The following is a 13,538-nucleotide window of genomic DNA, read 5'->3' on the forward strand; positions in this document are numbered from 1 at the left end:
AGTCTGGGGTTGTGTCTGGATAGCAATTGTAGACATTTTAAAAGTACTGTATTACAAAATAGAAAGTGATTTGTAAAGGTCCACTGCATAGTTTTGCTTCCAGATATTATGGGGTTGTAAACCATAAACCTCTATATGACTCAAAATATTATTTACATGTCAAGTTAGAAGTAGCCTATGTCATGCGGTAGAGAGAGAGAGAGAGAGAGAGAGAGAGAGAGAGAGAGAGAGAGAGAGAGAGAGAGAGAGAGAGATATTATCTAAAAGCCAAACAAACAATGTAATGCAATGTAAACATGTATTAAGCTGTAAACCTGAGGTTTGAGGTTAATGTTTTCCCCAAAATTAAAAGGTTGCAAATATAATCATACCAATACAATGCTTTTCCTAATAATGTAATTTCAACACAATGCTCCTTGTACTTTAGTTATGTATTTGTACTTATATGTAGCCTACTTAAGTATTTGTATATGCTGAAATGTATTATTGTATTGTCTTATTTTATTTCTTTGACGGTATAAAATCTTGAAAAAAAAAAAAAAAAATCTAGTCTGGATGGGCGTCAAAGATTAATGCTAATTTAAAAGAAAAAAACACTTCTGGCGTAAGGGTTGCTATTCCAGGGGCTGGTTGCATAAACATAGCCCTTATGTTGACTTGAAACAGTTATGCACAGTCTTAAAGAAAAAAATGTGATGACTAAGTTGTAATTAAGTGAATTAGAACTTCGAGTCAAGTTCGAGTTCTCGCGTTGTTACGCAAACCCAGAGCCGCGCAAACCAATCGACTTGTGACAAGTATCACGAGAGTCAGTCTGCAATCGCGGTACTTTGATTCCCGCAGCGCTTGAGCGTTACAGGTCAAACACGTGTGTTGTTCTGCCATGATTGCTCGATGAATTTGACCATCTACGTCGGTTCGCGCAGTCACCTTTTGCTACAGTGATATGAGATGAAGTACAAGAAGTATCTCTCGGAGAACAAATGCGTTCCACGAACAACACAGCATCGCTGGAGAAGGTATGTAATGTTAAATTGTATCAAGATTATTACCCAATGCCGATAGCGGAGGGACTTGGGCCTGTGGAAAATGGCTATAGCCTAATATTATTTTATTTATAATCTACATTATTTTTAAGAAATGTATCACAATGGAATCATATTGCAAAGTAATATTAATACAAAGTAATATAAACACAAAAATGAACAGTTCGAATAATTAGAACAGTGTTAGGCTAAAGCTATGGGGTTTTCTTTCTCTGTAGTTTAATAGTAACGTTATGGTCATCAGATCAGGAATTTGGGAAAATCACACCTTATTAATTTGTGATTTAAATCATTTGAGTGTCAAAATTATTAAGCTTTAAAAGCATCATACATGTAACCAATACAACACTTTTATTATATATATATATATATATATATATGTGTATATTTTTTTTATGTTCAAACATTTTTCTTCTATAACTCTTGATTTTTGCTTTGTAGACGAACCCGTGGACCTCAAAATGCTGTTGATGTGTTACAGGTAAGGATAAAGACCACAGGTAACGTTGAGGATCAGATTGTTAGACTGTGCTGCATTCTGGCACACATTATTTTTTTGGCACCATCTTGTTTTTCAAGACCGCTTTTGAAGTTGGCTTAAAGGAGTAGTTCACTTTTAAAAAAACTTTAAATTTACTCACCCCCATGTTATTCAAGATGTCCATGTCTTTCTTTCTTCAGTCGAAAAGAAATTACGTTTTTTGATGAAATCATTCCAGGATTTTCTCCATATAATGCACTTCAATGGGGTCCAAACGGTTCAAGGTCCAAATGACAGTTTCAGTGCAGCTTTAAACGACACCAGACGATGACTAATCTAGTGAAACCATCGGTCATTTAAAAAATAAATAAATTAAAGTTTAAGTTTTATAAGCACAAATGCTCGCCTTGCTCTTTTCTGTGAAGCACGTTCGATGACTTCACGTAATACGCAATAACGCACATTACAGAACATAGCAAGCCGAGCATTTGTGCTTATAAAACTTAAACTCTATTTATTTATCTTTTAAATGACCGATAGTTTCACTAGATAAGACCCTTATTCATCGTCTGGTGTCGTTTACCCATTGAAGGTACCCATTGAAGTCCATTATGTTATATAATAGGCTATATTGGGAATATTCAATTTAATTTAATCAATCAATAATTCTATTGATCAGCATTACCAAAAGTGGACGTCGTTATTATTTAATACTGTGAAGCTGCTTTGATACAATCTGTATTGTGAAAAGCGCTATACAAATATACTTGACTTGACTTTATGGAGAAACATCCTGGAACGTTTTCATCAAAACCTTAATTTCTTAATTATGACATGGGGGTGAGTAAATTATCAGCAAAAGTTTTTTTTTTTTTAAGTGAACTAATCCTTTAACCAAAGCTTGCTATGTATTTAATTACAATACCACACTTAAATGTGCTTAATGAACACTGCATAATGAAATTATTAAATAGGAGTTTAAAAACTGTGTATGAAAATATGGGTGTTCTATTAGCTTGTTAATTAAGATAAAAAGACAAAGCAGTCGGACATATGCAAAACCCAAATACCTATCTCCTCCATCTATGTAATTTGCATTTAACTGTTGCAGTTGTTCTAAACAAGCATGCCCAAAACACCGTGTTGTATTTGTTTTTTGTCAAATTAATTCATGTAAACAGCAAGACACAAAAAAATACTTAAGATGGGTTTTCCCAGGTTCACATTTATACACTTGTTCATGTTGTTGTAGTTATTAACTTTGACACTGTTAAATTAAACTCTCCCTTCATTAATGACTTCACACTTGAATAGAGTAACTCACTGCACATACTTGAATGGAAACGCTTCACAGGTATCAATAGGCTATTGTTTTAACTTGTATGTCTAGTTGTTTGAATTCTATTTCCAAACTTTAGATTCTTTTTGAATGCTCTATTGCCACAATAAGCTTTTTAACATTTAAACGTCAATTACTCTGATGGTTGTCCAAATTTAGATTTTTCTCTTTGGAATTTATGGTAAACAGAGGTGGAAAGAGTAATAAAATATTCTACTCAAGTAAAAGTACTACTACTTCAATGAAATTTTACTTAAGTACAAGTAAAAGTACCGGTCTAAAAATCTACTCAAGTAAAAGTAAAAAGTAGCTAATTTAAAATTTACTCAGAGTAAAAGTTACTGAGTTACTTTTTTAACAGCGGGGTGGGGAATCCCCCGTGTAGGGCTGTAATGGTATGAGATTTTCACAGTATGATAACGTCTCAGAAAATATCACGGTTTACAGTATTAATCAATTATTAAAGGTGCTATTTGTATTTTTTAGCGGCCTCTATCGGTGATGTTTCAGATTGCAACTAATTTTTACAAGAGCGCGCATGCTCGAACACAAGAGCGAGCACTCATGGTACCGGCCACACTGAGACTTTCAACACACCGGAGAAAGCATCACACAACATGCTGGAAACTCATGTAAACTCCCACTGCAACGTTACAATAACAGGCTACTTTTATCAGCTTGACGTTGAACTAATGCTCCATGCTCGTACCATGATAACGTTACATTTGTGGTGTTATCTAGCATAAGGCATTTCACTAACTATTCGTGTATCTTTCACAATCAGCAATGTCAACATAGATGAATGTATAATATGATAACGAAAACGATTAGTGAACTAGACTGAACAATTTCAGTGTAACAGTAAGATCGTAGGAAGTAACATTACTGTACTGAACGTGTCTGGAAATGTTTATTATAAACAATATGATAGTGGGATGAGTGACGTTAGACAGTAGATCTAGTACATAAAATAAGTTACACCCTAAAGCACCTACTTTTTGTTATCCTGGAACAGTCTTTTGTATTAATTTCATGTCTCATGTATGTTGTAGTTTACCTTGCTATTTCATTATAGTTTAACATTATTTCAGCATATCTGAAAACTTGTAATTTATCACAATAAAAATAGCGGAGGTCTCTCCATAATTCAAACGCTCTGCCGATGTTGATCCGTGTTTTCGTCCTAAGTCGATCCGATTCACGTTTGGCCTGACGAGCTTCAGCAGATACATTTTTGTTTTATTTTGTTTTTATATTTTTGTGGAGTTTGTGTTGGAGTGTGTGTTGTGCTGGAGGCAGGTCGTGTTTGGGTGTTATCAGACTCCATGTCGTCAGCTGCAGTGCCGTCGCATAGACTGTATATAAAAAGGATAGAGGCTCGGGAGCGCGCATGCACGTCACATCCGATGGATTTCGCGGTAAATCCGACCCGGAGACTTCACATAGAAATAGGAATACTGGCCTTCAGAGGTAATAGCAGAACCCGACAAGTGGATCATTGTAATGTGTGATTACAACCCCTTCACACACAGGCAATAAAAAAAGGATTCATTTTAGAAGAAAAGTTACATATAGCACCTTTAAATAAATAAACGGTATTATTAAATTATGGTTATTATTATTATTATCATTAGTTAAAATGACAGTTAAATTAATGAAAACAGGGTTTTTTTTGGTTGAACAAATGCTTTTACTATAACAAACTTGAAACCATTTGTTTGTTTTGTTTATTAAAATTTCAATAAAACATGTCTAATCAATTAAATTCAATAACTGATAATGAATTAGATTGACAACTTATTTTTAACATTAATAATTTATTAAAATGTTTAAGAATAATATAGTCCTATGAAATGTTTTTTATTCAGAAAATGAATGTTTCTTTTTATGATTTAATCCAAATATATTATCAAAAACGGTGGTAATCAAATGTAAATTTAAACTTGTTGTCCTTTTATTTTTTGGGGTAGCGCTGCAAAAACAGATTTACTAAATTAAACCATGGACAAAAAATGTATATTCCTTTAAATAATGTTTAAATAAAATGTATTATTGTTGTTGTTATTATTTTGAGAAGTTCGTTCTATTGTATGCCCAGAATTTCTCCTTAGTAAAACCGAACTTTTATTTTGACAGGTTGTAGTGAAGACCCGTTTCAAAGTGTTGTAAGTATGTTACGTTAACGTTAGTAGACAAAGCGGCGCAGCTCAGCAGAACAAATATGTTATACATTTACATAGCAGTATTTTTGTGCTTCAATATTCACAGACCATGTCGCGATTGGATTTATTGCATAGTTCTACTTTCACATGACATCTGCGTTATGTAAATTCCATTTTCATGACTGGATTCCGGGATTCCCTCTGCATCACGTAAGTCATTCGGCCTTAAGTTAAAATCATCGGGACATAGCCTAAGTTACCTTTATCTGCAGGAGGGATGGTGTCCTATGTAGGCTATCCTCCTTTTGCAGCCACTTTGCGTCCACACTTTTTGCAAATTGGATATCTATCCTCGAGGACAGCCACTCGTTTTTTCTACAAAGTATTTCCATACTGGCCATAATTCGCTTCATAAGAATTCGAGGGCGCTTTCAGCTCAGCTGGGTCTGCGTCTTTCTTGCGCGTTTGTTCTCCCGCCCTTCAACCAATCAATGCAGTAGTTTCCGGAGTGTGATTTTTTTTTTTCTCCCTTGTATTATTTTTTACTCAGTAACGGATATGATTTCAAATGTAGCGAAGTACAATACTTCAAACAAAACCTACTTAAGTAAAAGTAAAAGTACAGATTTTAAAAACTACTTAAAAAAGTAGAAGTACGCAAAAAAACTACTCAATTACGTAACGCGAGTAAATGTAATTCGTTACTTTCCACCTCTGATGGTAAATCATTTGTGTTGTATGTCTTGGGTATTACTTTAGTCACAATGTTATTTTTATTTGCCTTTCAGCAAGACCCAGCTTTGTTCAACATGCGTATCAAGCACATGAGCGATACTTCGCAGGTATGGAGAATTTTAATTACAGATTAGTCTCTTATGTGTTGTAGGTTATACTTCTGTTGTTAGTCATAAATGTTACAAAGTATTGCTTGAAGTAAAGTGATTATTTATCCCCCTAAAAAATTGCAATACATTTTCAATAAAACAAAATATGTATATTGCAACACCGCAGAATCAGACTTCAGAAGACCAGAATCCAGTTGTGACCATCAGCCCTGTACAGACATCCAGTCAGGTGAGGAAAAATAATGAAAACAATTGTTACAAAAAAAATTGTCCAATGAGCTTGATCCTGGATTAAGTGCTTTCTACTGTTGGCATTTTGGGTAATTACATTAAAGATATTTGAGTTTGATTTATAAAGCAGTAAGCCTAGTGAAGTCATGGTTTACAGTGAAAATATAACAGCTAAGATGTGTTAGGCATGATGCGAAGAAGAGTAAAACACCCTTAGCTGTTATAAAATTACTGTAAACTTGCTTAAAGGGATAGTTCACTTTGAAATTAATGTTTTATATGTTTTAGCTTACCTCAAGGGCATCCAAGATGTAGGTGTCTTTGTTTCCACAGTATTTTCAATTTTGATATTTTTAGGTCAAACCGTTCTTGTCTGTCAGTCATATAATGCAGGTCTATGGGGTCCACCTCAAAGAGCATGCACAGAGAAGTCCAAATTAAACATGATTTAATGACTCGTAAATGTAAGTACACATTGATGGCCTAAGACACGAAACTTCGGTCTGCGCATGCGCCGGAAGTGATCACTTGCGTGTGTATGTCACTCATTGTTTACACAGATTTCGGAAGTTTTACCTTTCACTAAACATATTTAGATATACAGGAAAGACGATTTTGATATTTAATATACATAGCAAGATTTCATGAAATGAAACACAAATAAAATGAAAGGAATGATATTATTAAAAAATATTAGTGCTTTGCCAAACAAAGTAGTTCCTCAGAAACAACAAAGTGGTTGCCAAGCAACTCAGAAACATGCAGTAGAGCAGTGATGCTTGTGTAATGCAGTCAGTAGTGGGCTACAGGGCGTTTTATTACTGCTTAGAACATGCCTCAACCAATCTAAATCAAGAACCAGAACTGGCCATTTTATAAACAGATTTTTACACAGGCAACATACAAATGTGTTACAAATTAACATTTTAAAGCTTGTTTCCAGAACCTACTATTCTCATTAAATTACACTAAAGGTGACTGGAGTACAAACATAACTGTACAACTTACCCCGTGGGTGGGATTAATTGTAAAAGACAAAATATACAGACATTTACTGAAGATGGTTATTGAGCATCTGTCTATAATAGATATATTAGATACCCACACATTTATCCATCCATCCCTATCTCATCTACATGTCACCATCCTTCTAGTGTGGTTGGATACATGTACAGAGAAAGTGCTGCACAGTTATGACAAAAAAAATCATAATTGTCAAATAGTTCCCTTGATATTGTACTTAACTTATTTTGATTAATGGAATTTCTATGGTTTTAGTTTGTTATACACTTGAAGGCTTGGTTGTAACACGGTTACTGTAACTAACTAACTCAGCTGGTGGAAAATGTTTTTCAAGCCCAAATAACAGGAGTTTCTGATGTTTCAAAGGGATGCTATGTTTTAGACAACAAATCAATGATTAAGATAATATAAGGTTGGTTTTGGTGACTTAAACAACTCAGAATTCATTTAAAAAACTTTAATTTCCCAAAAGACCCATTGTCCACTATCTCCTCAAATGCAAGAAACTTTCCATACATTTAGAGACAGTCTACTGACATTGAGCTAAAAATAACCCCCTTCCCACAGCTACATAATATCTTTACAACCTGTAAATTATATGTAACATTTTTTTTATTCTTTTAAATATTTTTTTTCCAGGTTTTAGCAGATGTTGATGAAAAACAAGATGATCTGGATGCACCTGATGAGTCCTTGCAGGCAAGGAAAATGCATATACATGCACTGTCAGAACAAATGATCAACATATGGACCCTTTAGTCACAGGGGCAAAAAGTGCATATTAGTGCCCCATTATCAACACTGTGTTATAGACAACACATTTAATGTTACTTTAAACTCAACTTGTGTTGCCCTATTATTAATTTGAATGCACAATTAACACAAAGTGTCACACAATGTGTTAAAATGGCGTAAAACAAAAAATGTGTTAATTAACATATACTTTTTGAGAATGTTGATGCTGCACTGTGAAGGAAGTTGATCTAGCCTGTCAATGTGAAGTGATGTGTTCTTTGCCAAAAACCACAAATCATCAGTTATATTATCAAAACAATTATATGAACTGTAGTATTTTTTCATTTTTACAGCACTCCAGTTTTTTTTTTCTCACAATATAACCCTCTTCCCACAGCTACATAATATCTTATCTTAAATTTTCTTATAACCTGATCTGTTAAGGTTTATTCATTCTTATAGAATAAATCTAAAAGAAAATATTTTTCTTTTCAGGTTTTTACAGAAGTTGATGCCAGACAAGATGATCTGGATGCACCTGATGGATCCTTGAATGTAAGGAGAATTTGTACAGAATATACATGCAGTACATGTTTGTGTATGCATGAGTATACATAAAAAAAGTTAATTTTCAAATTAACTTATGTCAGGGGTCCAGACTGCGACCAAATGATCGCATTTTGCCACCATTCCTGCTGATGCGACCAAGTTTTGGATAAGGTTGCGCTAGCATGACCACAGCTTTTCACACTATCAACAAACCAAATTAAAGCGGATCGAAACTGCGTTAGTCATTTGTGCTTCATGGACAAATTATCTATTCCGACCAATAATAGACTGTGCAGCGTCGCAAGCTACTTGAGTCGTGAGCCGGTTTCAATCACGCGACACCGTTACAACACAGTGCTATGAGATTCAGTGAAGAAATACATTGAATTCGACACAGAATTAATAATATCGCTGCTAGTAAGGAGCATTCAGATTTGGTGCAGAGTTCTCTGTTATAAAATGTACATATCAAATCAAACAGCGCTGACGTGCAGCAGGAGAAACGTGTACCATGAATGAAGAAGCAATAAAAGGATTTAAGCAAAACATTATTTGTTCATCCTTCAAGGATAGCCCCCATTTATAAAACTAAAAGTTTCAAGATGTAGGAAAACTAACTCACTTAAAAATAAAAAAACAGTAAATTACAGTAACAGTGGTCTACAGAGGAGCGCTTTAGTATTTCCACTCCCTAATTTACATTTTCAATCGTTTTGATTTGAATTAATATTAAGACATTATGAATGATAATAAAGTTAATTGTATCTACAACTCAAGCTCGGTACTTTATCGTCAGCCCCCAGTGCTACCAAATACTTTCTGTAAAACTGAGTGGCTCTGGTGCTGCTGCCCTCAAGTGTTAGTCTGGAGCCCTGGGAACTTAAAATATAACTGCGCATTGTAATGTATGTTAAAGGAGTAGTTCACTTTTAAAAACTTTTGCTGATAATTTACTCACCCCCCATGTCATCCAAGATATCCATGTCTTTCTTTCTTCAGTCGAAAAGAAATTAAGGTTTTTGATGAAAACATTCCAGGATTTTCTCCATATAATGGACTTCAGTGGGAACCAAACGGTTCAAGGTCCAAAAGACAGTTTCAGTGCAAACTGCAAACTGTTCAAAGGGCTTTAAACGATTCCAGACGATGAATAAGGGTCTTATCAAGCGAAACGATCGCTCATTTAAAAACAAAATAACAAAGTTTAAGTTTTATAGGCTCAAATGCTCGCCTTGCTCTGTTAGGATTAGGGTTAGGGTGTGATGCGCGTTCGTTCGAATAGCGAGTCTCTCCTATTGGAACTCGTTCATCAAAATGAACAAATCTTTTCCCGAGTCAACTCGTTCGTTGAATGAACCAAATGACACGAAAAAAGATTCGTTCATTTTGATAAACGAGTTCGAACAGGAGAGTCACGAATGCGCATCACAGAACAGAGCAAGGCTTTTTTTTTAAATGAGCGATCGTTTCGCTTGATAAGACCCTTATTCATCGTCTGAAATCGTTTAAAGCCCTTTGAACAGTTTGCAATTTGCACTGAAACTGTCTTTTGGACCTCGAACCGTTTGGTTCCCATTGTCCATTATATGGAGAAAATCCTGGAATGTTTTCATCAAAAACCTTAATTTCTTTTCGACTGAAGAAAGAATGACATGGATATCTTGGATGACATGGGGGTGAGTAAACTATCAGCAGAAGTTTTTTTTTTTTTAAAGTGAACTACTCCTTTAAGTATATTTATTTAATATTTAAACATGAAAAACTGTGTTGCTGATTGATTTAAGGTGTGCCCCTAAATTTTCTGCTCGTGTTCCTAAACATTTTTAGTAAGGGCTACAGTGCTCTTAATAAGTCTGGAGCCAGGGGCGGAGTGGGACCCAAAAATCTACCGGGAAATTTCGTAGACCACCAGCCCTCGTCGCCGGCAGGAATTTAATATAGCATTTACAGTTATACTGATTTAAAAGCAACTTTGTTGTACTTTGCTGTAGTAAAGTTCATAAATGGTCGTTCTTTCCAATAGAAATTTGTAAAACTATGTTGGGTGGACTCTGTGCCTCTAGGGGGGTTCGGGGGCATGCTCCCCCGCAAGAAAATGTTGTACATTTTAAGGTTAAATGCATCAATCTCGTGCTCTCTGAGAGATCAAAATTAAGAGCTTCAACCCATGAACTGCTCGTTGAACAAATTAAAAGCATTGATTTGTACCAGGACAATAAAGAGGGCTCAAACTTCTTTTTTAGTTATGAGAGTCTCAGTCTGCATTACATTATCAATGGTTTTTTCGGATGCCAAACAATTATTATAATAATGTAATAATGATTTATATAATTATTCCTATGACGTAAAATCCATTTAGCCTATAAATGTACTATATAAATGAAAATGAGTATTTCAAAAGTATATTTTAGCCTACATTACACTATAATATAGGAACATTAAAATACTTTTGTCCTAATTTCTTCACTTGCAAGAAATAAACCCTTGAGCTTTTATTTAGGAGAAAACACCAGATAACCATGCTGATCGCGTGAGCAAAGTAATCACGCAGCACACACAGGATGCTATTCTTAAAGTCTTGTGTTTTATAAAGGCACAAAGCCATATCATGGTTTCAATTTTAGTTTGTTGGCAAAATATAACGCTAGAGACCTTAATGTTAGGTTATACATTTTACATCTTTACATATGTGTTGGGAAAAGGGAGAAGAGAGAGTTCGGCAAAAGGCGGATTCGAACTCGCGTCGAGCACATCAAATGCTGCTTTCAAGTACCTCAAACCCTACGACCTACGCCACTGTAGCTATTGAGTAATGGCCGTCTTTTTGGGCACTTAGTGCAAATGTGTGCTATATGTGCAAATACTCTCCCGATTGCCACTGTCTGGAGCTACTGTCCGCTACTGTCTGGAGCCCTGCCTTATGTGTAGTATCATGGCCTGACGACTTGTATTTTATGTTTGAGAATTGATTTGTTGACTTTAACTTTCAGCAACAAGTTGCAAAAGAGTCAACTACCCCTCATGGTTCAAGCATCCTACACAATAAAGTGGAAGGAAATAATGTGCAGGTAAGGATACGGTGCCATACAAACATTTAATTTTCTGTTATGCTTTCAGTTTTTAACTGATGTTTTTAAATGAATACCTTTTGTATAGGTACTCTTCCATGAGAAACAGAAAATGGCTGACTACCAAGAAGAATCAAGTGATGGCAGTGATGACATTCAACATGAAGACATTACAGAGAATGAAATTATGAAGAAAACACCTAGCAATGAAAGCCATGTATCTCCTTTATGGACAGTGTCAGAATACAGTGAGAAAGCACTACATGAACAAAAAAGAAAAGAGCATGAGTTGCTCCTCCTAGCTCTAAAATTAAAACATGGTTTGACTGATGAAGCACTAGAAGACACGCTTCAAGTCATAAATGCTATCACCGGTAAACACTCAGTGTCAACTACTAAACATCACTTCTACAAAAACATGACTGATTATAAGGACTATATTAATATCAAGCATTTCTGTTCAGATTGTATGGTCTTAATGGAAACAAAAGATGAAAAAGTAGGTTGCAGAATTTGTGGCAAACAAGTTGATGCAAAGGAGCACGTGAAATCGGGAAACTTTTTTATTGTTCTCCCTCTAGAAGCACAACTACGAAATATTATTGAACAACACAAGTTTTCGCAGTTGACCGTCAATAACAAGGATGACGTAAATGGTCACTTGGTTGATGTATGTGATGGTCTGCTCTATAAAAAGACCTTTAAAACCTTCACACCTCTAAATGATTGCCCCAGCTTTTCAATCACCTTTAGTTGTGATGGTGTACCTTTATTCAAATCCTCTTCACAGTCCATATGGCCCCTGTTGTGCACTTTAAATGAACTACCTCCCGATCTGAGATCTGACCATATTATGTTAACAGCATTGTGGTTTGGAGCTAAAAAGCCCCCGATGAACATCTATCTCGACCCATTTGTGAATGAGTGCACTGATCTACATGAGCGTGGCTTTGATTGGGTTACATCTGATGGTGTACGTGGTACCAGCAAAGTATATGCTTTAATACTTGTAAGTGATTCTGTTGCCCGTCCACTCCTACAGAACTTTAAGCAGTTCAATGGGGAGTTTGGATGTTCTTTTTGTCTTCAGAAGGGAACACTTGTCGAACGTGGTCGGGGAAGGGCCAGGGTTTACCCATTTGAGGAAAACATAGAACTTAGATGTCAAAGTCAGACTTTGGAGCTAGTAACGAGAGCTGTTGAGACAGGCACACCTTCAGCCGGTGTAAAAGGACCTTCGGTGTTGTCCCTTTTACCTGGATTTGATATAATTGAGGGATGCGTCCCTGATTACATGCACAGTGTCCTCCTAGGAGTTACAAGATCTATCACTTCGCTATGGTGTAACTCTGAAAACCACCAATCTCCTTGGTACTTAGGCAGGTCCATACCACAAATTGACAAACTACTGTTAAAAATAAAGCCCCCAAGTAATGTCTCCAGAACACCTCGATCCATAAAAGAAAGACATTACTGGAAAGCCCATGAATGGCTGATGTGGCTACTTTACTACAGTATCTCCATTCTTAAGGGAATTCTACCTGAGAGATACCTTAATCATTGGCTGAAATTTGCGAGTGGCATAGCTTTGCTGCTAAACACATCGATTTCACCTCAGCAGCTTTTAGAAGCACAGGACCTTCTTCATCAGTTTGTATCTGAGATGGAGCCCCTTTATGGTATAGGCAATGTCAGCTACAATGTTCACCTCTGCCTTCATCTTTCTAGAAGTGTCCAGAATTGGGGGCCATTATGGACCCATTCTGCCTTTCAATTTGAGGCCTATAACATGGAGTTGATCGAAATGGTGAAAAGCACCCAGTCTGTGCCCATTCAAATATGTAAACTTTTCTGGATGAAAAAAGCACTTCCACTGTATGCCAGTCAAACACTGAAAAATCCTTCCTCAGAGTGTAGTGCTGTTCTTGGTCAGTTATTGAGGGGAAAACAAGAGCGAAAGCATGCAGTGAGGTGTTTGGGAGTTACAGCTTTTGGACCACCCAAGAAAAAAATGATGGCACATGATGACTACATTGCTTTGCATAGTGTTGGTGATCGG

Source organism: Rhinichthys klamathensis, unplaced genomic scaffold (genome assembly GCF_029890125.1).
Source record: "Rhinichthys klamathensis goyatoka isolate OS25496 unplaced genomic scaffold, OSU_Roscu_1.1 h1tg000558l_1, whole genome shotgun sequence".
NCBI classification, from domain to species: Eukaryota; Metazoa; Chordata; class Actinopteri; order Cypriniformes; family Leuciscidae; genus Rhinichthys; species Rhinichthys klamathensis.